Source organism: Myotis myotis, unplaced genomic scaffold (genome assembly GCF_014108235.1).
Source record: "Myotis myotis isolate mMyoMyo1 unplaced genomic scaffold, mMyoMyo1.p scaffold_m19_p_12, whole genome shotgun sequence".
NCBI lineage: Eukaryota > Metazoa > Chordata > Mammalia > Chiroptera > Vespertilionidae > Myotis > Myotis myotis.
Window position 1 is genome coordinate 23,232,496 of NW_023416316.1, and position 25,401 is coordinate 23,257,896.

The window sequence follows — 25,401 nt, forward strand, 5'->3', positions numbered from 1 at the left end:
GTGTGTGCAATAGTTCTCAAAATACAGTTTATAAGAATCACTTGGAAAGCCAAAACCGGTTTGGCTCAGTGGATGGAGCGTCGGCTTGCGGACTGAAGGGTCCCAGGTTCGATTCCGGTCAGGGGCATGTGCCTGGGTTGCGGGCACATCCCCAGTGGGAGATGTGCAGGAGGCAGCTGATCGATGTTTCTCTCTCATCGATGTTTCTAACTCTCTATCTCTCTCCCTTCCTCTCTGTGAAAAATCAATAAAATATATTTTTAAAAAAAAAAAAAAAAAAAAAGAATCACTTGGAAAGTATGTTGAGGATGCCGATTCCCAGGCTCCACATCTAGACTCAAGGATTCCACGACAGTAGATCTGGGGTGGTTTCGGCAATCTGCATTTTTTAACAGCACTCACATAGGTGACTCTAACTAATGCAATGGGCCAGAAGGACACACCGAGAAACACCAGTGAACAGGAGCTCAGGCTTGGGAGTCCAATAGTCTGGGTTTGACTCCTAGCCCCACCACTATCCAGCTCTGTGGCCATGATTCAGTTACTAAAGTCCACTGGGCTTTAATGTTCTCATCTATAAAATGAAGATAATAATAGTGCCTGTGTGTTAGGTGGTTGTAACATTGGAACCCACTAAGCACTTAATCGAAGTTGTTCTTGTTTTTGTTATCATTAATATTATTATAACACTAGAAACTGACAAAGTGCTAATTGGTCTGGCATTATTCCCAGAATTCAATGAATAAAAGGAAGTTCTGGATAAGGGTATGGCAAGCTTTAAGAAGGAAGAAGTTGGACTAAACCCTAAAAATCAATGAAAGATTGTATTATCAGAGTAAATAAATTCTGGGTGAAAGAGACATACTGATCAAATTATTAAGGAAGGTGAGAACAAGCCCTGTGAGAACCAGTAAGGGAAGCAGCCCTAAAGTGGAGGATTGAGAGGGAGGGGAAGTGGGAAATAAGTAGCCAGAAGACAGGAGGCTCACAAAGCCTGAAGTCCCCTCATCTTATTATCTGAAACACCTGTTTTAAGAGGCAGATATGTTGAGATAGGCCCCCACATAAGGAAAAAGAATACAAAAAGATCAATTTGTAGTAACTTATTTTTACAAAAATAATATTTTCTTTACAAAATAATTTATCATACAGAACCTTAATTCATTGGATATGATAATAGGTATAAGACACAATTCAACTTACTAAAGATAAATAGTTCAACCTTCTAATCCTCAACCAATGGTTGTTGGCACCAATTCAGCACCAACAAGAATCCTCAACTTACGGTGTGGTAAAGAAGGAGACTTTATTCAGTGCAAAGACTGTGAAAACAGCTTAGCTATGGAGGTGGCCCTGGGCTAGGTGGCCTTGAGGCCAGGCCCTGCTCCATGCTGGTCTGCTTGCCACTGTGCTGGTCTGGGCTGATCTGTTCCATTATGCACTGGCAAGACATCTTTGGTGTTTCAGCTCAGTCAGGAAAACATAGTCTTAAATCTTCAGTGGAAAGGGAAAGTGTGCTCCCCAAGCCAGCGGGGAGCTGGTTTATATAGAAAAAATGTCCCAACCCCTGACTCCTGATTGGTCTGTCCTCATGCAAATGAGGACTCCAAATATACAGTGTGATTGCTTAAAAAGGCACTGTCCTGATTGGTCAGAATGAAGTTACTCTGATTGGTTGAAGTTGTGTAGTTCCAATTAGATGGGGAAAGCCTCAGTTCTCTTAGTTAAAATAGGATTCCAGGAACTCCTTTATAAGGGCTGGCTCAGAAGGCAGGAACACAGTCCAGGTAGGCAGTTCAGTACAGATTCTTCTGTGCAGTAGAGTTTACATGAGATGCCCCTATATAGAAATGACTGCTGGGTTCTGCTTTTTAAATTTGAACCCAATTAGCCACCAGAAGCACTTCATAGTAGGTATCTTCTTTCTCAGGGTACACACAATAAAGGACTATGGGCTTTTTTAAAATCAAAGGACTATTTTATTTATTTCAGAAACCACAGATTCTAGCACAGGCCAGGAAGATAATGACAGCTCTGAAGATAAAAACATACTGTTGCTCAACTAAATAGTTATATATAGTTATGATATCAAATGGGATATCCATGAAAAAAGTTTCTTCCCTTTGGAGAGCTGCCACATCCATTTATTGTTCATATTCCCAGGTGAGGCTATTGCTTTGAAAATGCAGCCAAATTCATTGCTCATTTACAATGATTGTCCATAACTGTGTAAGCAGCAATAAATTAAGTATTGTACATGTCAATAGTCAAGCTGCATAATTCAACTGAAAATACACAACTCTCATTTGATTTCCTAGGTATCTGAAAAACTTCATTAAATTCGTAATTTAGTGGATTTTGAGAAAAACACAGTGCACTGAAACACTAAAAGCCTGTCTTGTTTCTCTTTTCCGGCCTCTGTTTACATGGAACCTCAGAAGTTTACTTAAAGTTGCACTTGATCCTCCATGAAACAACTCTAAACCCCCAGAATGGAAGTAGCCCCAAACCAGGGATTCTTATTGCCCATAAGTTTCTTTTCTGATTTAAGATATTTTCAACCTCTCTTACTTTATCTCAGGGGGAAAAAATGTTAAAAGAGCATATGGGATAGTTATTATTTCTTTCTTTGACTCCTCAAATGATGTCTTGAAAATTACATCATGATTATAAGACACTCAAAACATATGGCCAGAGTTCATGAGGGTGGGCACACTTCACTTTCATAGAGATCATCCATGCCCCACAGACAGGGAAGCTGCGCTTATCACCTATAAGGCACAAACTGAACGTAGATCATGGAACTCTGTCACTGAGGAATCAGTAATCTAGGCAAGGGGAGGGGTCCATATTGGTTATTAATATATTCATTATAGTAGAAAAGACTTGCCTTAAAAGAACCACAGCAGAAAAATGGGAATTTATCTGAAGTGATACTTTTATATTACTAGGCCCATGAAGTAATTACTATAATGAATATATTTCAATAATACAACTTGTAAGGTTTGATGAATTCAAAAATATGTCTGTTCCCACTACCATTCATTTCCTGTTTTTTTGTGAACTGGGAATACAATGACCAAGTTAAGCTTCACTTCACTAATTTGATTCCGGTTAATGCCCCAAGGGGAGCTATCAGCATGTCTCTTCCAATTGCCTCCTAGGGAACAAGAGAGAAATATTTGGCCTATTAAAAACAAAGGACACATTCACTTCTCTGCTGGCCTGGTGGAGACCCTATGAAGCATTCAGCTCCTTGATTACTTTCTATCAGTGTGTTCATAGCCAATCAAGCCATAGCAGGAGACAATTAAATCCACTGAAACAAAGCAGTGTTTATGGCCACACCTGCCTAATGTCCGCCATTTTATTTTCTGCACATGTAATTAAGAGCCTTCTATGCCAATAACTCAACTTCCAGCAACACAGATTTGGGTGGTAAGAGCTTTGGTTCTTGCCTTGGAGTGAGCTAGCCTGGGTATGTGTTCCAGCTGATACACTTGGTAGCTGTGTGACCTTCAACACATTATTTAATCTCTCTGAACCTCATTTCTCTATCTATAAACAATATTATCTCATGAAAATATTGATATAAATAATCTAATACTCAGCATGTACTCAACCAAGAATTAGTTCTTTAATGAACATTGCTCAAAACTATGTAAAATAACTATGACTTTGACCATATGGGACTTAAATAATGGAAACAGGCAATGATGGGCTCAGAATTGTTGGATTTTAGTTACACACAAATTAATTTGTCATGTAAGTTCAAATAACTGCAACAAATTGATTCTCATCAAATATAAATATGCCCTTATAAAGATATACTGCCCTGATATGAGGTATCTAAAATAATCTCATAGATGTAGAATTGTGGTTGTCAGGGGCTGAGAGGAGGGGAAAATTGAGATATTCAATGGGTATAAAGTTTTAGTTACTCAAGATAAGTTCTAGAGATCTGCTTTACAATATCGTGCCTATAGTTAACAATACAGTGTCGAAATCCCCCTAGTATTAACTACAACAATCAAGGTTTAACTACAGGAGGACTGCACACAAGACCACTAGGGGGTGCACCAAGAAAGCATAAAAAACGCGGAGACAAAGAAACAGGACAAAACTGTCAATGGAGGATATTCAGTTCAGAACCACACTTTTAAGGTCTCTCAAGAACTGTCTAGAAGCCGCTGATAAACTTAATGAGATCCTCAACAAATCTAATGAGACTCTCGATGTTATGATAAAGAACCAACTAGAAATTAAACATACACGGACTGAAATAACGAATATTATATAGACTCCCAACAGCAGACCAGAGGACCGCAAGAATCAAGGCAAAGATTTGAAATGCGAAGAAGCTAAAAACACCCAACCAGAAAAGCAAAATGAAAAAAGAATCCGAAAATACGAAGATAGTGTAAGGAGCCTCTGGGACAGCTTCAAACGTACCAACATCAGAATTATAGGGGTGCCAGAAGATGAGAGAGAGCAAGATATTGAAAACCTCTTTGAAGAAATAATGACAGAAAACTTCCTCTACCTGGTGAAAGAAATAGACTTACAAGTCCAGGAAGCACGGAGAACCCCAAACAAAAGGATTCCAAAGAGGACCACACCAAGACACATCATAATTAAAATGCCAAGAGCAAAAGACAAAGAGAGACTCTTAAGAGCAGCAAGAGAAAGAAACTCAGTTACCTACAAAGGAGTACCCATACGACTGTCAGCTGATTTCTCAACAGAAACTTTGCAGGCCAGAAGGGAATGGCAAGAAATATTCAAAGTGATGAATACCAAGAACCTACAACCAAGATTACTTTATCCAGCAAAGCTATCATTACAGGCCCACAGCCAACATCATACTCAATGGACAAAAACTAACACCATTTCCCCTAAGAACAGGAACAAGACAGGGATGCCCCCTCTCACCACTCCTGTTCAACATAGTACTGGAAGTGTTAGCCATTGCAATTAGGCAAGAAGAAGAAATAAAAGGCATCCAAATTGGAAAAGAGGAAGTAAAACTGTCCTTATTTGTAGACGACATGATATTATACATACAAAACCCTAGAGACTCCATCAAAAAGCTACTAGACTTAATACATGAATTTGGCAATGTAGCAGGATACAAAATTAACCCCAAGAAATCTGAGGCATTTCTATACACCAATAGTGAACTTTCAGAAAGAGAGATTATAAAAACAATCCCGTTTACCATCGCACCAAAAAAATTAAGCTACCTAGGAATAAACTTAACTAAAGAGGTAAAAGACCTCTACTCAGAAAACTACAGGACGTTGAAAAAAGATATAGAGGGAGACATAAACAGATGGAAGAACATACCGTGTTCATGGATTGGTAGAATCAACATCATTAAAATGTCCATACTACCCAAAGCAATCTATAAATTCAATGCACTTCCCATTAAAATACCAACGGCATACTTCAGAGAGCTAGAACGAACTCTCCAAAAATTCATCTAGAATAAAAATGACCCCAAATAGCTGCAGCAATCCTGGAAAAGAACAAAGTAGGTGGGATCTCAATACCAGATATCAAGATGTATTACAAAGCCACAGTTCTCAAAACTGCCTGGTACTGGCACAAGAATAGGCATATAGATCAATGGAATAGAATAGAGAGCCCAGAAATTGGCCTGAACCAATATGCTCAATTAATATTTGACAAAGGAGGCAAGAACATACAATGGAGCCAAGATAGTCTCTTCAATAAATGGTGTTGGGAAAATTGGACAGATATATGCAAGAAAATGAAACTAGACCACCAACTTACACCATACACAAAAATAAACTCAAAATGGATAAAGGACTTAAATGTACGACAGGAAACCATAAAAATTCTAGAAGAATCCAAAGGCAACAAAATCTCAGACATATGCCGAAGCAATTTCTTCACTAATACAGCTCCTAGGGCACTTGAAACTAAAGAGAAAATGAACAAATGGGACTACATCAAAATAAAAAGCTTCTGCACTGCAAAAGAAACCATCAACAAAACAACGAGAAAACCCACTGTGTGGGAAAACATATTTGCCAATGTCATATCTGATAAGGGCCTCATCTCCAAAATTTATAGGGAAATCATACAACTTAACAAAAGGAAGATAAACAATCCAATCAAAAAATGGGCAAAGGACCTAAATAGACACCTTTCAAAAGAGGACATTCAGAAAGCCAAGAGACATATGAAAACATGCTCAAAGTCACTAATCATCCGAGAGATGCAAATCAAAACAACAATGAGGTACCATCTCACACCTGTCAGAATGGCTATCATCAACAAATCAACAAACGACAAGTGCTGGAGAGGATGTGGAGAAAAAGGAACACTTGTGCACTGCTGGTGGGACTGCAGACTGGTGCGGCCACTATGGAAGACAGTATGGAGTTTCCTCAAAAAACTGAAAATGGAACTCCCATTTGACCCTGTGATCCCACTTCTAGGAATATAGCCCAAGAAACCAGAAACACCAATCAGAAAGGACATATGCACCCCTATGTTCATAGCAGCACAATTCACCATAGCTAAGATCTGGAAACAGCCTAAGTGCCCATCAGTAGATGAATGGATTAGAAAACTGTGGTACATCTACACGATGGAATAATATGCTGCTCTAAAAAGGAAGGAACTCTTACCATTTGCAACGACATGGATGGAACTGGAGAGCATTATGCTAAGTGAAATAAGCCAGTCAATGAAGGAGAAATACTACATGATCTCACTCATTCATGGATAATAGAGACCATTATAAACTTTTGAACAATAATAGATACAGAGGCAGAGCTGCCTCAAACAGATTGTCAAACTGCAGCGGGAAGGCCGGGGAGGGTTGGAGGGCAGGAGGGAGGGGGGTAAGAGATCAACCAAAGGACTTGTATGCATGCATATAAGCATAACCAATGGACATAAGACACTGGGGGATAGGGGAGGCTAGGGGACTGTCTAGGGCGGGGGGAAAAAAATGGACACATATGTAATACCCTTTGTATTACTTTAAGCAATTAAAAAAAAATACAGTGTCAATACACTTTTTAAAAATGTTTAAGAGGCCAGACAACATGTTAAATGTTCTAAGCACCCAAAATGTTGGGACAACATAAAGGGAGGCATTCTTTTTATTATTATTATTGATTTCAGAGAAAAATGGAGAGGGAGAAAAAGATAGAAACATCAATGATGAGAGAGAATCATTTATCAGTTGCCTCCTGCACATTCCCTCCTGGGGATCAAGCCTGCATCCATGGCATATGCCCTGACCAGAATCAAACCGTGACCTCCTGATTTGTAGGTTGATGCTCAACCACTGAGCCATGCCAGCCAGGCATAAGGGAGGCATTCTTCAAACCATCTTGGAATAAGAAATTGAAGCTTTTTTGAATGTACAAAATCTAGAAAACGTGGGCTTCATCTTCAACAAAAAGCAAGAAATCTGAGAATGCACTAAGATCTGCATTAATCATCCAGAACTGGCACCAAGGTTACAGCACTCGGTTGAAGATAAGACAACACTATGCACTCACCATCTTCCAGTCCATCAAATATGCCAGTGAACAAGGCCAACTGCAGCTCTCCAACTTCTTTCCTTCATGTTGGAAAACTACCCAATAAAAGTGAGAAAGACTCAGAATTAGTAAGTCTGCTGTTTAGTTACACCAGGAAAACAAGGACAGACAGGACTACGTGGGACTGATAGGTGTCCCAGACTCCTATAGTGGCCCTAGGCTGTAATTTCAGTTACTCACATCTACTGATACTGATTTACTTATTGAGTCCTTCAAGGAACAAAGATTCTTCATGCTTATTATGTCTTAGAAATGCTACTGGAAACCAAGAAAGTCCTAAAACAAATGCTGAATTTTACTCACATAAAACATATCCCTCCAGAATGCAGATTGGTACAACCACTATGGAAAAGAGTGTGGTGGTTCCTCAAAAAATAAATAATGGAATTGCTTTATGACCCAGCAATTCCACTTCTGAAAATAAAAGCAAAGAAACCTGAAACACTAATTCAAAGGGATATTTGCACCCCTCTGTTCATTGCAGCATTATTTACAATAGCAAAAATATGGAAGCAACCCAAGTGCCCATCAATAAATGAGTAGATAAAAATAGCTGTGGTACCTATACACAGTGAACTACTACTCAGCTGTATAAAGGAATGAAATCTTACCTTTTGGGACAGCATTGATGAACCTAGAGGGTGTTATGCTAAGTGAAATAAGACAGAGAAAGACAAATACCATGTGACTTCACTTACATATGGAATCTAATGAACAAAATAAAAAAACAAACTAGAAACAGACTCCTAGATACAGAGAAATACTAAAAGTTGTCAGAGGGAGGTGGGTTAGGGGCTGGGTGAAAAAGGTGAAAGGATTACGAATTACAAATTGGTAGTTACAGAATAGCCACAGAGATGGAGATTATAGCATAGGGATTATAGTCAGTAAGATTGTAATAAATATGAATGGGGCCTGGTGGGTACCTGAAGCAGCAGGGGCGACCTCTCTGTCAAGCATATTATTTTCTAACCTCTTTGCTATACATCTGAAACTAATAGAGTACAACACTGAATATAAACTATAATTGAAAAAAAATTAATTAAAAAAAAACTTGCCCCTCTAAACAGTTAGCAATCTGTGATGATCTACATGGGAAACTAGAGTATCTCTGTTTCATCTTCTACAAGAATAGTTTCCCCTCAGGGAGGAATTCGTATGTTTTTAATGGTGATTTTTTAGATGGAGGAAAAACTTCATGAAATCCTAATGATCCTGTTTGTGACTTTTCTTGTCTATCCTGGTGACCTGGACTTGAACAGAGGGAACCATCAAGACTTTTTGACAAATATGAGATTCAGCTTCACAAAAGAAGTTGTACATAAATATAAGCTACATGGGGGGTGGGGGTGTTATAAATCTTGGAAGAAGTCTATGCCTGATTCCCAATTCATACAATCATTGACAATGAAGTCTTGGTCACACATGATTGGGTATCAAACTCCAAAGATTTGAATTTACTTCACCATCTAGAGAGAAACAAAATGAAATATGTGCTGATGTCACTAATTCCAATAGATGAAGACCAGGACACTGACCTGAAGAGAAATAAAGTAGATATACCTCAGGGAGTCAGAACAGATGGATCCCTTTCTGAACCGTTAACAAAGCACGAGTGGTGGGAACAGGTTTTCAATATTGTGTGGCGTGATCCCAGAGGCAAAAGAGGCTGTATCCAAACACATGTTGAGAAGGGGGGCTGCTATTTTGGACCAGATATTACCTCCCAATACTTACTATATTTCTCAATAAATGCCAGTGGAAGATGCTCATTAGGTTTCATTAACATAAGTCTGAAGGGTATGGAATTTGACATGATGGGAAGGTTATTAGTGTATTTTCTGCTTCTAATTATTATGAAGGCAGCAGCGGTCAAGGAGCTTACATCAGGCTGGGTTTTAGTCTGACCCTTCGAGTTTTCCAGTACTGTGTAAGTAAGGCAATGTGCTTAAAATCTCTTTATCAAAAGGTAAATGTAAAAAAAAAAAAAAATTGGTGCTCCGTTCAAAACCAGACCAGTAATCCAGAGACCTAGGTAAAAAGAGGCATTCAAGGTGATATATCTAAGAAGGCAGGCAGCAGACAGAGATCATTAGAGCAAGTTAAAGGGGTGGAAGGGACAGGAACAGGAGCAATCTCTAAAAAAATCCAAAGAGGAGATTAGGTTCATTTCATGAACATTCATTTAGCACTGTCCTAGTGCTAGGGATACAAAGGTGAATAAGGGGTACTCACTACACTTTGGCAATAAGCAGGGTGCTTTGGGATCAAAGGGGTGGAGGATTCTCACACACAACCTGGGATTTGGAGAAGACTCCCTAGAGAATAGGATATCTAAACTCAATCTGGAAGGATGAGAATTGGTAGGGTGTACCAAAAGATGTCTCTGTTCATAAAGAATCCAGGGGCCCCTTGATACTGTGCTGAGATTGTCTAAAAGAATGTGATCTTTTTAAGAAAAGGAAAGGCACAACCTTCATACACACATACACACACACACGCGCACACACACACACACACACACACTTGGACATAAAGCACCACAAGTGTGACACCTCTAGAGTTGGAGAGCACCTATAGGAATAGCCAGTGAAAAGCAGCAGCCACATTACAGAGCACAGGGAACTATGGCCAGTGGGAGGAACTGATCCCTGCCTATGAGGACATGAGACCAGAAGGGGAATTAAGCTACACATGCCACGTGGAAACCAGTTGGATCTGTTCATAATACATGTGAGCTCCCACACCACTGCCACCTTTGAGAACTACCAGAGAAACACAGAGGACTTTGCAGGGGCACATGACAGCAAGTGAGAGCAAGCCAGAAAAACCAAGATTAAAAATAAAAATAATGCAGATCTCATAAATGTTGTAAAAATGAAGAAAGAAACATAAGATAACATTTCAAAGCAACTGCAACTTAAGATATACCACCTGCATTCCATCTATCAATGTTGGATACAGTCTGCATTTGTATTTACTTTATCATCTTGTGTTAATTTGTCATCATTATTACTTACCAATATTCATTTCTTTAAAAATATATTTTTTATTGATTTTTTAGAGAGGAAGGGAGAGGGATAGAGAGTTAGAAACATCGATGAGAGAGAATCATCGATCAGCTGCCTCCTGCACTCCCCCTACTGGGGATGTGCCTACAGCCAAAGTACATGCCCCTGACCGGAATCGAACCTGGGACCCTTCAGTCCACAGGCCAACGCTCTATCCATTGAGCCAAACCAGTTAGGGCCAATAGTCATTTCTTGAAAGCAATATATTTTGGGAATGATGTCTCCATACCACAAATGAGGTTGCTTTAATGACTCTGGCAAGTGACAATCTAATGGGGATCATAGCAGCTGCAACCGTGAGCACACACAGGCATGCTTGGACCTACTTTGTGCTGCAGCTCTCTGCTAATTGGGTTTAATGGAGGAGTTTTAAGTATTCTCCTTCTGTTTTCCTAATGATGTTAACATCCTCATGAGGTTAATGAAACCATTAACATGAGCCAACTGTGATTGCCTTCGTGTATAATATAAAACCATCTAATCTCAGCCTTATGCAAACACTAGGGTTTACTATTGTGGTGGTTTTGTATTTGTATTTGTTACTGTCTAAAAATATCAGGGTTTTTTTTCTTATGAGATTCAGAGTTAGAGAGCACCAGGATCTGATTCAAAGATTCCTAGACTGTGAGGTGGACATCAGCTGGTAGTGTATAAGTATATAGCCCTGATTTGGTCATATCCTTTATGGTCTCTACTGCCCCCTGCTGGCCTTCAGAGAAAGAAGCAGACCTCCAGCAACCCCTCGGGAGATGGAAAGCACCAAAAGACAAAATATGAACAGCTATCATTAATCACTTACTATGTGCTTTCTAACTTAATACTTACAACATCCCCATGGGTTGGTCTTGCTACTGCCATTTTACAGATAAAGAAACCTAGGCTTGAGTAATAAGCCAAATTACCTATGACATGGGACTTGTGAGAGGCAGATCCAGGACAAGCTATAAATCTGTCTAACAACTATTGTTACACTCTCACTGGGAGACATGGCATATTGAAAAGCATACATCTTTACAAACAGATAAACTTCAGTTTTGACTTTAATTCTCCAACTTAAGCTGTTTAATATAAATGTAAACAAGTTACTAAATGCATTTAAATTTGCTGAGCTCAGTTTCTTCATCTGTAGAATGTGCACCACCATACCTACCTTGGAAGACGGTTGTGAGGGTCAATGTTAAAATAGGCAAAGCAAAGGACCTGTAGTACAGTGGCTGCCCAATAGAGAGTGGTGCTATTTGGGGTCAGAGACAGAAGGTTGAGAAGGATCTGCCTTCCTGTGGCTGAGTGGTTGCTTCATTCAGGTTCCCAGGAGGTTTGTAAGTCTCCAGCTCAAAAAAAAAACAAAAACTAGAATGTTCAAGTAATGGTACCAACACATCTGAATAGCTCCTTAATACTTATAAACCACTTTTGTGTATATTTTATTTTATCTTCATAAATAGGTACCTATAAATTTTGCATAAATATGCCAAAAATAATTGAGGAAACACACAATATGCCCAGAATTACATTTCACACATGAAATACATGGTTAAGTTTCATCTTCAACCTATAGGTTGGTATTATTATTATTTTCCCTACTGTATAGGTCAGTGGTTCTCAACCTTGGCTGCACATTCGAATAACCTGGGAATCTTTTTAAAATCCTGATTTCTGGGCCTCATCCTCCGGAAATTCTGTTTCTTTGTTACTAATGTTGTGGCCTCGCGCCATAACAAAGAAACAGAATTTCCAGAGGATGAGGCCCAGAAATCAGGATTTTAAAAAGATTCCCAGATGATTCTAATGTGCAGCCAAGGTTGAGAACCACTGGTCTAGATGAAGAAATCGAGGTTCAGAAAGGTTAACTTTTCAAGAATCACACTGTACTAAGTAGCAGAGCTAAGACTTTAACACTGGCCCCTCTAACCACAACACTCATTTCTCCCAACCACTGGCCTTTTTCTGAAGTAGGCAGGGCAAGTACTACGCTTCTGCTATATACATGAGAACGTTCTGACCTGTATAAGGGTAAGTAACTTGCTCAAGGACTCGCAAGTTGTATTTGGGGGAAATTAGGCCTAAATGACGACCATGGGTATCTGCAACAAGGAATAAGTTCCTTGTCTCTGAAGAAGATCAAAGTGAGATCAGATGATCACTCTCCAGGTATAATATAGATAACACTTATTAATCAAATAAATTACATGTTTTATTTGCCTCTAAGATTCTTTTCAAACCTTTGATTCTCTAAGTCCATTTTTAATGTAGAATGACTCAGACTTTAGACTAGAATAATTTTTATTAAGATAAATATAAAGCAATATTGGAACAAGAAGGTTCCATGTGTGTTGGGTTTAAAATGTGACAGCTGGGGGAAACTTTGTGAAAGTAATCAATATCCAAAAGCATTAATGTCCAAAGATAACTTAATAATAATGAAAAAATATCTATTGAAACTGGAATGAGGTAAGGAAAAAATGTTATCTCTTTGCAAATCTGGGCCAGCACTTTCACTATAAATTAAAGTGTATGATAGATCACAGATAAATTGAATAGACATCTGCAGCAGAAATGAAATTACCAAAGGAAAAAACTGAACATTTGGGGGATTTTATGAACATGGAAACCACTATGAAAGATGGCTTTCCTTTGGATTCATTTAGCATTTAAAATATTTTAAAGAATAAATGTGATGCTTCCCACTCATTAGCTCCTTTTGAATATTATGTATTTTCTAATAACTGGTCTGTGAAGAGGGATATCTCCAGCAGTAAATCCTTATGTCAGATACATAAGGACATTGCAACACAGGGAATAAAATATATAATGTCTAATTACAACTTTATCAGGTTGTGAATACAAATTTGAAACTTATAACCATGGGATAAAACAAAGCTCAATTTAGTCATAATTATGAATATCATAAGACCTGAATGGAAAAAAAGCTTTTATAAATATGAACTTTCTTATCTATAAGGATGACTTAGGTTTCTATACATAAGGTTCTTTTTATTTAAAACTAGAGGCCCAGTGTACAGATTCGAATCCAGCCTCTAGTCTATATAATAAAAGCCTAAGTGACCTTTATAGCGGAACAACCAGAACGACCAGTCGCTATGATGCACACTGACCACCAGGGGGCAGATACTCAATGCAGGAGCTGTCCCCTGGTGGTCAGTGCACTCCCACAGGGGGAGTGCTGCTCAGCCAGAAGCCAGGCTCACTGCTGGCGAGTGCAGCAGCAGTGGCGGGGGCCTCTCCCACCTCTGTGGCAGCGCTAAGGAGCAGCGAGCCGAGCAGTAAGGAGCAGCAAGCAGGCAGGCGGTAAGGAGCAAGGGGTCTCGGACTGTGAGAGGGCGCAGGCCAGGCTGAGGGACCACCCCCACCCCCATGTAGAAATTTCGTGCACCAGGCCTCTAGTATGCATATAGGATCTTTGGTTAATCTCTTCCTGCCCTCTCCCCCTGCCCTTTCCCTCTGAGATTCATCAGTCTGTTCCATATTTCCATGCCTGTGGTTTCCATTCCTGCATTGAGCATCTGCCCCTTGGTTGTCAGTGTGCATCATAGCTACCGGTTGGCCGGTCACTTAGGCTTTTATCCTTTATAATAAAGAGTTAATATGCTAATTAGACCAGACAGCAGAACGGCCCTCCAGAGCAGGTAGGGAGTGGGGCCGCTGGGCCGCAAGGCTGCGAGAGCTGAGGCAGCCAGGGCTGCAGAGACCTACTCGTACACGAATTTCGTGCATTGGGCCTCCAGTATATATAGATGAACAGTGAGAAAAGTGTAGATAATAAACAAATACAAATAAAATAATATTGTTTCCTTAAAGTTGTATATAAAAGGAAACTTTAATTACTGGAGATCTTGGTATTTAAAATAAACCTATAGGAGAAACCAAGATGGCGGCATAGGTAAACACTGGAGACTGCTGCCTCACACAACCACTTCAAAAATACAACTAAAAGACAGAACGGACATCACCCAGAACCACAGGAAGTCTGGCTGAGTGGAAATTCTACAACTAGAAGGAAAGAGAAAAGCATACCAAGACTCAGAGGAGGCGCAGTGTGGAAGTAAAATACTAAGGTGCGGAGGTGCTCGCAGAGCGGGCTGGCGGCTGAGGGCGCGGTTGTCTGTTTCAATTGGGAGGGAGTCTCAGGCTCTGAGCTCCAGATCCCGGCGAGTCTCTACAGACCCAGACTCAAACAGGCAGCTTTCTCTCCGAGGTTTGCAGCGGCTGCTGGGACACTGAGAGGCAGAGCCTCTGGGGACGGGACTGAGAGCAGCCATAACTGCTCACTCCGCCCACCCTGTTGATCCCCTGGGACCCGCCCCGCCCAAGCCCTGCACAGAAGCATTTGCCAGATAGCCTCAGGCAAAGGCTAGATTAGTACCTCCCTAGAGGACAGAAGTTCTCCCACTGCAAACACAGCTGATTCTCACAGCCAGTTGGCCTGGAGGTCAACCCCCCCCCCCCAGTATTACCTACAACAATCAAGGCTTAACTACAACAAGACTGCACACAAAGACCACTAGGGGTGCACCAAGAAAGCATAAAAAATGCGGAGACAAAGAAACAGGACACAAATGTCAGAAATGGAGGATATAGAGTTCAAAACCACACTTTTAAGGTCTCTCAAGAACTGTCTAGAAGCCGCCGATAAATTTAGTAAGGCCCTCGAAAAGACTGGTGAGACCGCCGATAAATATAGTGAGATCCTCAAGAAATCTAATGAGACCCTTGATGTTGTAATAAAGAACCAACTAGAAATTAAGCATACACTGACTGAAATAAAGAATATTATACAGACTCCCAACAGCAGACCAGAGGAGTGCAAGAATCAAAAGATTTGAAATGCCAGGAAGCAAAAAACACCCAACCGGAAAAGCAAAATGAAAAAAGAATCCAAAAATACGAAGATAGTGTAAGGAGCCTCTGGGACAGCTTCAAGCGTGCCAACATCGGAATTATAGGGGTGCCAGAAGATGAGAGAGAGCAAGATATTGAAAACCTCTTTGAAGAAATAATGACAGAAAACTTCCCCTACCTGGTGAAAGAAATAGACTTACAAGTCCAGGAAGCGCAGAGAACCCCAAACAAAAGATTCCAAAGAGGACCACACCAAGACACATCATAATTAAAATGCCAAGAGCAAAAGACAAAGAGAGAATCTTAAAAGCAGCAAGAGAAAGAAACTCAGTTACCTACAAGGGAATACCCAAACGACTGTCAGCTGATTTCTCAACAGAAACTTTGCAGGCCAGAAGGGAGTGGCAAGAAATATTCAAAGTGATGAATGCCAAGAACCTACAACCAAGATTACTTTATCCAGCAAAGCTATCATTCAGAATTGAAGGTCAGATAAAGAGCTTCACAGATAAGGAAAAGCTAAAGGAGTTCATCACCACCAAACCAGTATTATATGAAATGCTGAAGGTATCCTTTAAGAAGAGGAAGAAGAAGAAAAAGGTAAAGATACAAATTATGAACAACAAATACGCATCTCTCAACAAGTGAATCTAAGAATCAAGTGAATAAATAATCTGATGAACAGAATGAACTGGTGATTATATTAGAATCAGGGACACAGAAAGGGAATGGACTGACTATTCTTGCGGGGGAAAAGGGATGTGGGAGATGCGGGAAGAGACTAGACAAAAATCGTGCACCTATGGATGAGGACAGTGGGTGGGGAGTAAGGGCGGAGGGTGGGTGGGAACTGGGAGGAGGGGAGTTATGGGGGGGAAAAAAGAGGAACAAATGTAATAATCTGAACAATAAAAATGTAATTTTAAAAAAATAAAATAAAATAAACCTATAGCTTGTCCCTTTCCCTTCTTCAGACCCTGTTGGTTTATTTTCATTTTAAATTTATATTTTTTTAACAGAAATATTTATAGTTCTTCAAAAAAGACTTTCAATGTCTGAAAGTGTATTAACTGAGGAAAGTTGGCATTAAACACACTTTCCTGCTTTTCAAAAAGAGTTACCCTTTCTATGACCACAGCATAAAGACTGGGCCAGAAATTGCCTGCATTTCATAAACCATTATGGGTCACCACAATATAAGGACAATACAAAAAGATTGCAAGTGCCCAGGAGCTAAGAAGGAAATCTCCCATCTATTACAAGATGCTTTTAGTGTAAGGGGACAAGGGGGGAATCATCTTAAACACAATGAACATCCCAAATTCCCAGCCTTTCCTCTCCAAATCTGTGCCATCTCCTGAGCAAGTAATGAGGAGTACTCCCTGTACCCAGTCAGTACTTCTGCTCTTTCCCATTCCTGCTGATGGTATGGTATAAGACTCTATCTCCAACAGTGAGACTCTTGGCAAAAAGGCAAACATAGCTATTATTTTAGTAGTCTCTTGAGACCTAGAGAAACATGGAATTAAGAGAACTCTCTTTAACTAAAGAGTCAAAGCAGACCCAGGTGCTCTCCAGAATTTACGCTGGACATGACACCTGAAGCAGGGTGTCCAGGTGTCAGAACAAAGCCCTATCTTTCCCCTCGCAAGGAAGCCTTCAGAACCCAGTCCATACAGTAGCTATCTACCAGGCCAGAGAAAATGCCCTGCCTCAATCTCTGCACGAGAATAGCTTTAACATTTTAGTGTATACTTTTTTCTGGGTGAATAAACTCCTTTCTTTTCGAAAAGAAGACTGGGGAAGACGCTTTTATTTTCAGAAATCCTTAACCCTTTGCAGTCCAATGTTATTTTTGGAATTCAAACACTCTGGTCCAAATTAATTGACGGGATTGAATGTTGAACTTTTTAATGTTCTTATTGCTCGACATTGGACCTGCTCCTAGCGCCTGGTCTGTCAAGTCAGCCTCGAAGTTGGACTGAAAAGGGTTAAGGGGTAAAATCAACCCAAGCAACCTAGAGAAGGAAATCAATAAATCAAACATCAGAGCTTAAGATTTCATTGTGCCCTGACCCGTGTGGCTCAGTTAGTTGAACGAGGCTCAATCCCCAGTAGGGGGCGTGCAGAAGGGAGCAAATTGATGATTCTCTCATTACTGGTGTTTCTCTCTCTCTCTCCCCCTCTCCCTTCCTCTGAAATCAATAAAAATAAAAAAAGATTTTGCTGTATATTAACTGTGAGCTGGGAGAGAAGTGTGGCAGAGACCCATCTGACCCCTACACGGTCTCAGACTAGATTCTAGAAAATCACTGGAGCTGAGACCGCACTCCACAGCAGGCCCACTCCAGGCAGACCTGAGAAAACTGTCTTCTGCCTCCGCAAACAGGTCTGACTTAGGAAGCATGAAACATCTTTTTTATAGCACCTTCCCAACATATAGTTTAGAAAAAGGAGTTGGTGCTTCTTTTTCCTAATGGTTTAAGATTATATAAATGTTACTGAGAATTATTTTCTGGAATAAATGCAGTAGGAAATATACCAAAATTTTATGGTGTGCTGTGAAAAAGACTGGATCTATATCCAGAATACCTGGAGCTCTAACACAGACATTCACTACCAAGTTCCCAGGGCTCTCTCTGGCTCTGTTTCCTCATCTGCAAAACAGGGTGATTGCAAGGGTTGTGAGTTGACAGCCCCTGGGATAACCGCACCATGTTTCTCAAAAATTTGTAGTTAGTCATCTTTAAATGAGGCATATGCTGCTAGGCAGCCAGAGTCCATCACTTTTTGTCTTATACTTGGTACTCCACCCATTTGAGCTTGAAATTCAGGAATCTCAAATAGTCTTTCCCCATTAAAAAAAAAAAAAAAAAAAAAAAAAAGGAAAGAAATCCAGTGTTTTGACCCAGTCAGCCACAGCTAATGAATGTCCCCTCATTGCCTCTATATTAAGTTATCTCACCTTGAGCTGCATTTTGAAAATGAAAAAAGAGATACAGGCAGCCAAGTAGGAGGAAGGAAAATCATGTGTTAAAGTGTGGTAGTGTGAAGTGTCACATGACATTCTAGAAATGCAAGCAGGAGGGTGTAAGGGGAGAAGTAAGGAGAACAGGAAAAGTGAAGTGAGATGGCTAGCAGGAGGTAAATCTTGAAAGCTGTGAGCTAAATGGAAGACCTTGAACTTTGTCCTGAAAACTGAGGGGAGATGGCAGAAAAGGGATAGGGGTCATTGAAGGTTTTTGATCTGCTGGATTTCTATTTTAAGCCTCTCTATTCTGGAGACTCCATGGAAGATGGACAAGTACTTTCCCCCACCAGCAAAAAGCACTTTCCCCATCAGTAAAATGAGTTGGTGTAAATCAGCAGTTCTCAACCTGTGGGTCGCGACCCCTTTGGCGGTCGAACGACCCTTTCACAGGTGTCGCCTAAGACCATCCTGCATATCAGATATTTACATGACAATTCATAACAGTAGCAACATTACAGTTATGAAGTAGCAACGAAAATAATTTTATGGTTGGGTCACAACATGAGGAACTGTATTTAAAGGGCCAGAAGGTTGAGAACCACTGGTGTAAATCAAGGTGCTCACAATGCTGGTTGCAAAGTAGAACCACCTGAGACGCTTGTAAAAATGCTGCTAACCTAGCCTCATGCCAGGGAATTTTTACTAAATTGGAGGATGGGGAGAGAAAGGAACAGGTGATTTTTTTAAAAAACTTAAAGACTGAAATTCTAACTGCATCGAAGAAGGTTCCTACCATTCCGAGTGAAGTGCGATAGAAAGCCACTGCCTTGCATCTTCAGACCCCAAATCTGGAACAACGTTTGGAAAGCACCTCCCAACAGTTTACGTCACTCTTCTTTAAACTGGTTTGATTCTTGGGTGTATCGAGCTTCTCCCTGAAACAGCGTAGCATTATTTCAGAGAATTATTTCAAATTTCTATTTCAGAATTCCACACTCTCACGTCATTTAGATGTGAAATACCAGCACCTCTCAAATAAATGGAATACCAATATGAAATAATCAGCAAAACCTATTCACATCTTATAAGGATTATTTTTAGTCAACCAGTATGTGTGTGTGTGTGTGTGTGTGTGTGTGTATCCTTAGTCTGTAATATTTTCCAAAACTCCAGCATGGTAAGTGAGCAGGCGCCCTACTCATTCTCATGAGACATTAATCTCAGTTTCAAGATCCCGTCCAAATCCAAGCCGCAGATCATTCCTGGGGTCCTGAGATGAGTCTCCACCTCACCGACTGGATGTGGTTATTTCCCTGGGTTCGTACTGTTCGCATTAAACCCGAAGCGTGAACCTTCACGGCTACTGTCTCCTTTTAAAAGCGTGTTGGCGAGGAGGAGGAACGTCTCCGATCTTGGGATGCCGAGCCTGCTTCAGGAAGCACGCAGCCCTGGATGCTTTCTTTCTTTACCCAGAAATTATAAAACATTTAGGGACCCCTGGGGCAAGTGCATCATAAAATATTCAGCAACATCTGTGCCCCATCATTTACTCGCAGCCGAGACCCAGGAAATATGGCGCCGGTCCCGCCGCCCTACGCCACGTGGCCCTTGGCTGGTGGCTGGAAGGCACTGTCTCCCGAGTGAAACCCTGACACAGGCGGCCCGGGCCTGGGCGGCTGGGGTCGCGACCCCCTGCTGGGAACTTACACAAGTGAGTGCCGGGAAGCCAGGAACAGCCTGAGGGCGGCCTGGCCTTGAGGTGCGAGACGATGAGAGCCAGGCTGCAGCCTTGCGTTTGCGCAGGCGCACACCACACCCAGGCAGGTGCGCAGGCGCACACCACGCCCAGGCAGGTGCGCAGGCGCATTCGAAAGCTTCAGCCTGCCCCGCCCCGGAAACTGGCAGAACTGCGTGGGAAGGAAAACAGACTAGAGGGCAAAACGTCTGACGTCCGTCCAGCAGTCAGTCAAGACTTCTCTGTGCCAGGCGCAGTGCTGGGCTCTGGCGCAGTCCTGCCTCTGCCGCCTGGGACCCTCGTACCTCTGTGATGCTCAGTGTGGGTGGCAGGGTGGGCAAACAAGGCAGTCCCCTGAGAGCTCTTGTAAACGCATACTCTCCCTGAGGAAATCTGAATAACTGTGCTCTCCGCCCCACTCATCTCCCCAACCTCAGCTGCATATTTATTCTGGAAAAGGCTTCTCACAAAACTACTAGATTCGATCCTTTAGAAGCAGAGTGACCATACACCCAGTTTGCCCGGGACTATTGTCGCCTTTTGTCCTGGCTTTTAGTAATAGCCCCTTTCACTCTCAAAAGTCTCCCTGATTGGGGATGTAAATTGTACGGTCACCCTCTATAAGGTCCTCTCCAGATTCCATGTGACTTAACACACTCTCGCCAAAGCTTTCAGGGCTTTGAGACACTTCCCTGCAAAAGTCTCCCCAGCTATTTTTGAGGTTCCCAACTGGGGTGTCTCCGCCTTCACACCGAGGTTCCCTATTTCCTCCTCTCTTGCTCCGCTCCAGTGAGAAGCTATGTCAAGACCCCTCACCCCTGAGGCTGCACAGCAGCAGCCAACGGCCCTCAATTCTGGGTAATGAAGGGGGAGAATCCCCCCGGCCCCCTGCTGGTGCCACACTCAGGCAGAAGGTCTGGGAAGCAGTGTGAACCCAGGCACCCAATGACTCTCAAAGGTCTTTCTTGCATAACAACTATTCTTACTGCTTGTGGCTCCTGTGAGACCACAAAATGAGGGCCTAGCAGCCAATCTAGGTTACACGCGTGTTTCCTTAAACTCACCACGTGTTTTTTTGTTTGTTTGTTTGTTTTCATGGTGAGCCAACATGAACTGTTCAACCATCACCTCAATCTAAGTATTGCCTTTGTTTTTAATATAATTTATTTAGGTATATGTTTATATAATTTGCTTAACAACTGCTCACAAAGTTCTTGAAAATTAACATTTGGCTCTCACAAGTGGTTTGTTAGCACATCACATGGTAAGCATGATGTATTTTAAACCTTGACTGGTATTGCCAGATGTTTTCCCAAAAAGTTCTCACATTTCTAATCCCAACCAACAATGTATGACTATCCATTTTTAATTTCACCAACATGTAGTGTTTTCAAAATTTCCCATTGTTAACAGACCAATGATTTTATTTTCCTAAGTACTAGTGAAACAGAGCACCTTTTTATGTATTTACTGGATATTTGCATTCTTTTTGTCAATTTTCTGTGCATATATTTTGCTCATTTTTTCAATTAGGGCATTTGCCTTATTTTTATCACTGTTTATTAAATTTGTCTATCATAGATGTCAAAATATTTTTCCTTTATGTCTTCTATCTTTTGCTTTCATTTGTTATGTTTAAATGTACATGTTTTTAAGTTTCTGAAGTTTAATGTCTCAGTCTGTTATTGCAACTGAGTTTCTTGCCTTGCTTAGGAAGTTCTCCCTTCCCAAGATTATGAAAATATGCTCTTTAATACATCTTTAAAAATCTTTAATATAGCCACAATGCATTTTCATTGAGGTAAAATTCACATACCAAGAAAGGCACAGATGTTAAGGGTATGATTCGATGGTTTTTGACAAACATGTACAACCAAAGAAACAAAAACAACAACAAAAACATTGAGATCCAGAACATTTTCATCACTCCAAAGAGTTCTCATGTGGCTTTTTGCCATCAATTCACAGACCGCATTAATAGCCACTGTTCTGATTTCCATTGCATACGTTCGTTTTGCCTATTTTGAACTTCATATCAATGCAATCATACAGTGTCTGTCTTCTTTCACTCAATATAATGTTTTTGAGGTTTTTCCACGTTATTGCTAAGCCTGCTGAGCTGTATTCCATTGTACGAATATACAAGAGTTTGTCTACCCATTCTCCTGTTGATGGATGTTTGGGTCGTTTCCAGTTTGGACTCTAATGAATAAAGCATCCATGAACACTCACAAACACACGTCTTTATGGACAAATTGGGTAGATCTTCTCATTTCTCTCCAGGGAAATAGCTAGAATAGATATGTCTTCAGGTAGATGACGATTTAAACTTTTTAACAAGTTTAAATAAACTGCCAAACCTTTTTCCAGAATGACTGTACCATTTGATACACATACAAGCAAAACTGAGAGTTCCCGTGGCCTCCCATCCTCACCATTTGTTGCAGTCTTCTGAATCTTAGCCATGTAAGTAGGCTTGAAGTAGCTTCTCATTGTGATTTAAATCTGCATTTCCCTAATGACAGATATGGAGCCCCTTGCCATGTCCTTAGTACCATATAAATTGGGCAGTTTGTCTTTTATTGCTGAGTGGTAGAGTTCTTTATATGTTCTAGATACAACCCTTTTGTCAGATCTCTGTATAGGCCTTGAAGTTCATTTTTTCTCCCAAATGCTTAAGCAGTTGTTCCAGCACCACTAAACTGAAATCTTTATGAGGGCAGGACTAGTCCTATAGAATAAAAATATAAAAAATAATTGCAATGACTAGAATTATTAAAGATAGAATTGGACATTTTTATACAAGCTGGTATATAAATCATAAATTGATAGTCCTTTTCTTCAGAGCAATTTGGCAAATTATCAAGATCCTTAAAATATATGTAAACTTTGAACTAACAATTAATTGATTTTAAAAGTTGAGCTTGCAATTTAATTTCTAAGAATTTATGCTAAGGAAATAACTCATATGCCCAAAGATTTATGTACAACAATAGTCACAGGATAGAAGTAATCCAAATGTCCAAAATCAGGAGGTAGGTAAAATAAATTATGATATTTATAATAAATTTTACAATAGAATTTATGCAGCTATAAAATTGGGTTCATAAATGCTTTAAAATCCTATCGCTATATAGTTGTAATATATTAAACCAAAAAGTAGTATAAAACACCAAATATCATTTGACTACATTTTCACAAAAAGATGACATAAAAGATCAGAGGGATATACACCAACATGTTGTAGTCTTTAAAGAGTAGTTCATTCTTTGCACACATTTATTCTTTAATCCTTTACAAAATTTGGCATTGGGATTATAGGTAGTGTTATTTTTTTGTCTATGTTTCCTTTTTTTCTCTACAATTAGCATATGTTGCTTTTGTACTAAGAAAAAAACGTAATAATTTTAAAAGAAAAAGGGGGAGCCTCAAAAACCAGTATGTGTTTTTGGTCACACATTGTTTTCCCACTCAACTTCTAAACAGCTGTATTTCAGGGAATCGCTACTTCTTTCCCCTTGCTCTGTGCAGATATCCCGTGGACACATGGCAGATTTACAATCACTCCTCCTCCACTCAGCTCACCTATTGTTTTCATCACAGCTCTGGTAGGTGTGTGTCATGTGGGCAACCATGGAGAAATAATGAAGAGCTCATCAACACTATCGCGGAGTCAAACAGGAAATAAAAGACTAAATTGAGAAAAAAAGATAATTTCTAGCAAATATATCCAGAATTTCAGCTTTCATGCAGAGAAGAAAATTAGGGGAAAATTGGAATTGCACTTACTATCCATGTGTTAGAATAAAGAGAACTTGTCTCCTCACCTACCCCGCACCCGCACCTCTGTACAGTTTGTACAACCATTTTATACATTTGCTTTGCTCATGCAGATAATAAACGGGGCATGCTATTTCTCGTTCTGTTTCCTCTTTATGTCAGTGACATAACTTTAGCCCATTTGACCAGTGCCTGGAATCAGGAGTTTCCTGAAACTGAAAGACTTCCCTTGAGCTAAACGCACAATTCATTAGGATCTCTTTCCTTCTTCTGGAGTCAGTTATTCTACTGCGAAAGGAGTAATTGCTCCTAGCTCCCATCCACTCTTTAGTCCCCCACAGGACTGTAGCATTTTGGAACTAGAAAAAGTCTTAGACGATAATAGCTGTCACTTAAAAGTGCTCACTCTATAATAGGCACCTTTCTAGGAGCCCTGCACGTATATTAACACATTTAATCCTTACAGTTCTGAGGTATGGTCTATCCTCATTACAAAGATCAGGGAACTGAGGTACAAAGATGTTAGGTGAAATTGTCCAATGTCACATGAGAAGTATTCCAAGATTGGAAGGGAAGTTGGCACTAAAGTCCCTTAACCTTCATGTTCTGCTGTTGCATTTTTAAATTCTATTTTAGTCATGTCTATGTTCTTCTTTATTTTATCCTTCTATCTTTTCATCTAAGACTGTTGCCTAATTATGATTTATTGACCCATGTATCTTCCTGCATTCTATGGAGGATATAAAATAATTACCTGAAATCTTTATCTTGCAGTATTTTGTTTTCAAAGATACGCTCTTCTTTTGAGTTTTCAGTATCATATTTACTCTTCCCTGTTTTATCACCTTTTCCAAATGTCCCATGTTGAGTACTCGACTTTTGTCTTTAAATGAAGTAAAAAATTATTAAATAAAATATTTGCTCAAAGTCAGGTAAGTGAACTTCTCATGCCTACTTGTTTCTTGAGTGCTGGATCTTTCTTACTCAGATATACAGCTGGAAAGTAGATTGTAGATTGGGGGTAGAATTTAGATTGCTTCTAGCAGGCAGCTCTGCTGTTCTGAGGTGAGGAGTCTCCTTCCCCCTGTTCCTAGGGTCTCTGGCATACTGAACCAATCCAGTGAATTAAAAACCAATTCCCCAGGATGCACTGCAACAAATGTCTCTTTTCCAGTCTCCTCCCCTGACCATAATGTTTTACCTGTTGAAAACTACACATCATCATCATCATCATCATCATCATCATTCACTACATCTTGAACACCTACCATGTACTGACACTGTATATAACACACTTCATATCTTCAATTTACACAATATTGTCTCCATGATATAGATGAGGAAAGTGAGGCTTGAGAAGAATAAGTCATTTCCCCAAAGCCTCTCAGCTATTAAGTA

General features: G+C 40.3%; 1 pseudogene; it reads left to right on the top strand.

The window, feature by feature from the left end:
• The window catches only part of LOC118667705, a 98,888-nt pseudogene that overhangs the window by 60,690 nt on the left and 12,797 nt on the right, over positions 1-25,401 (top strand).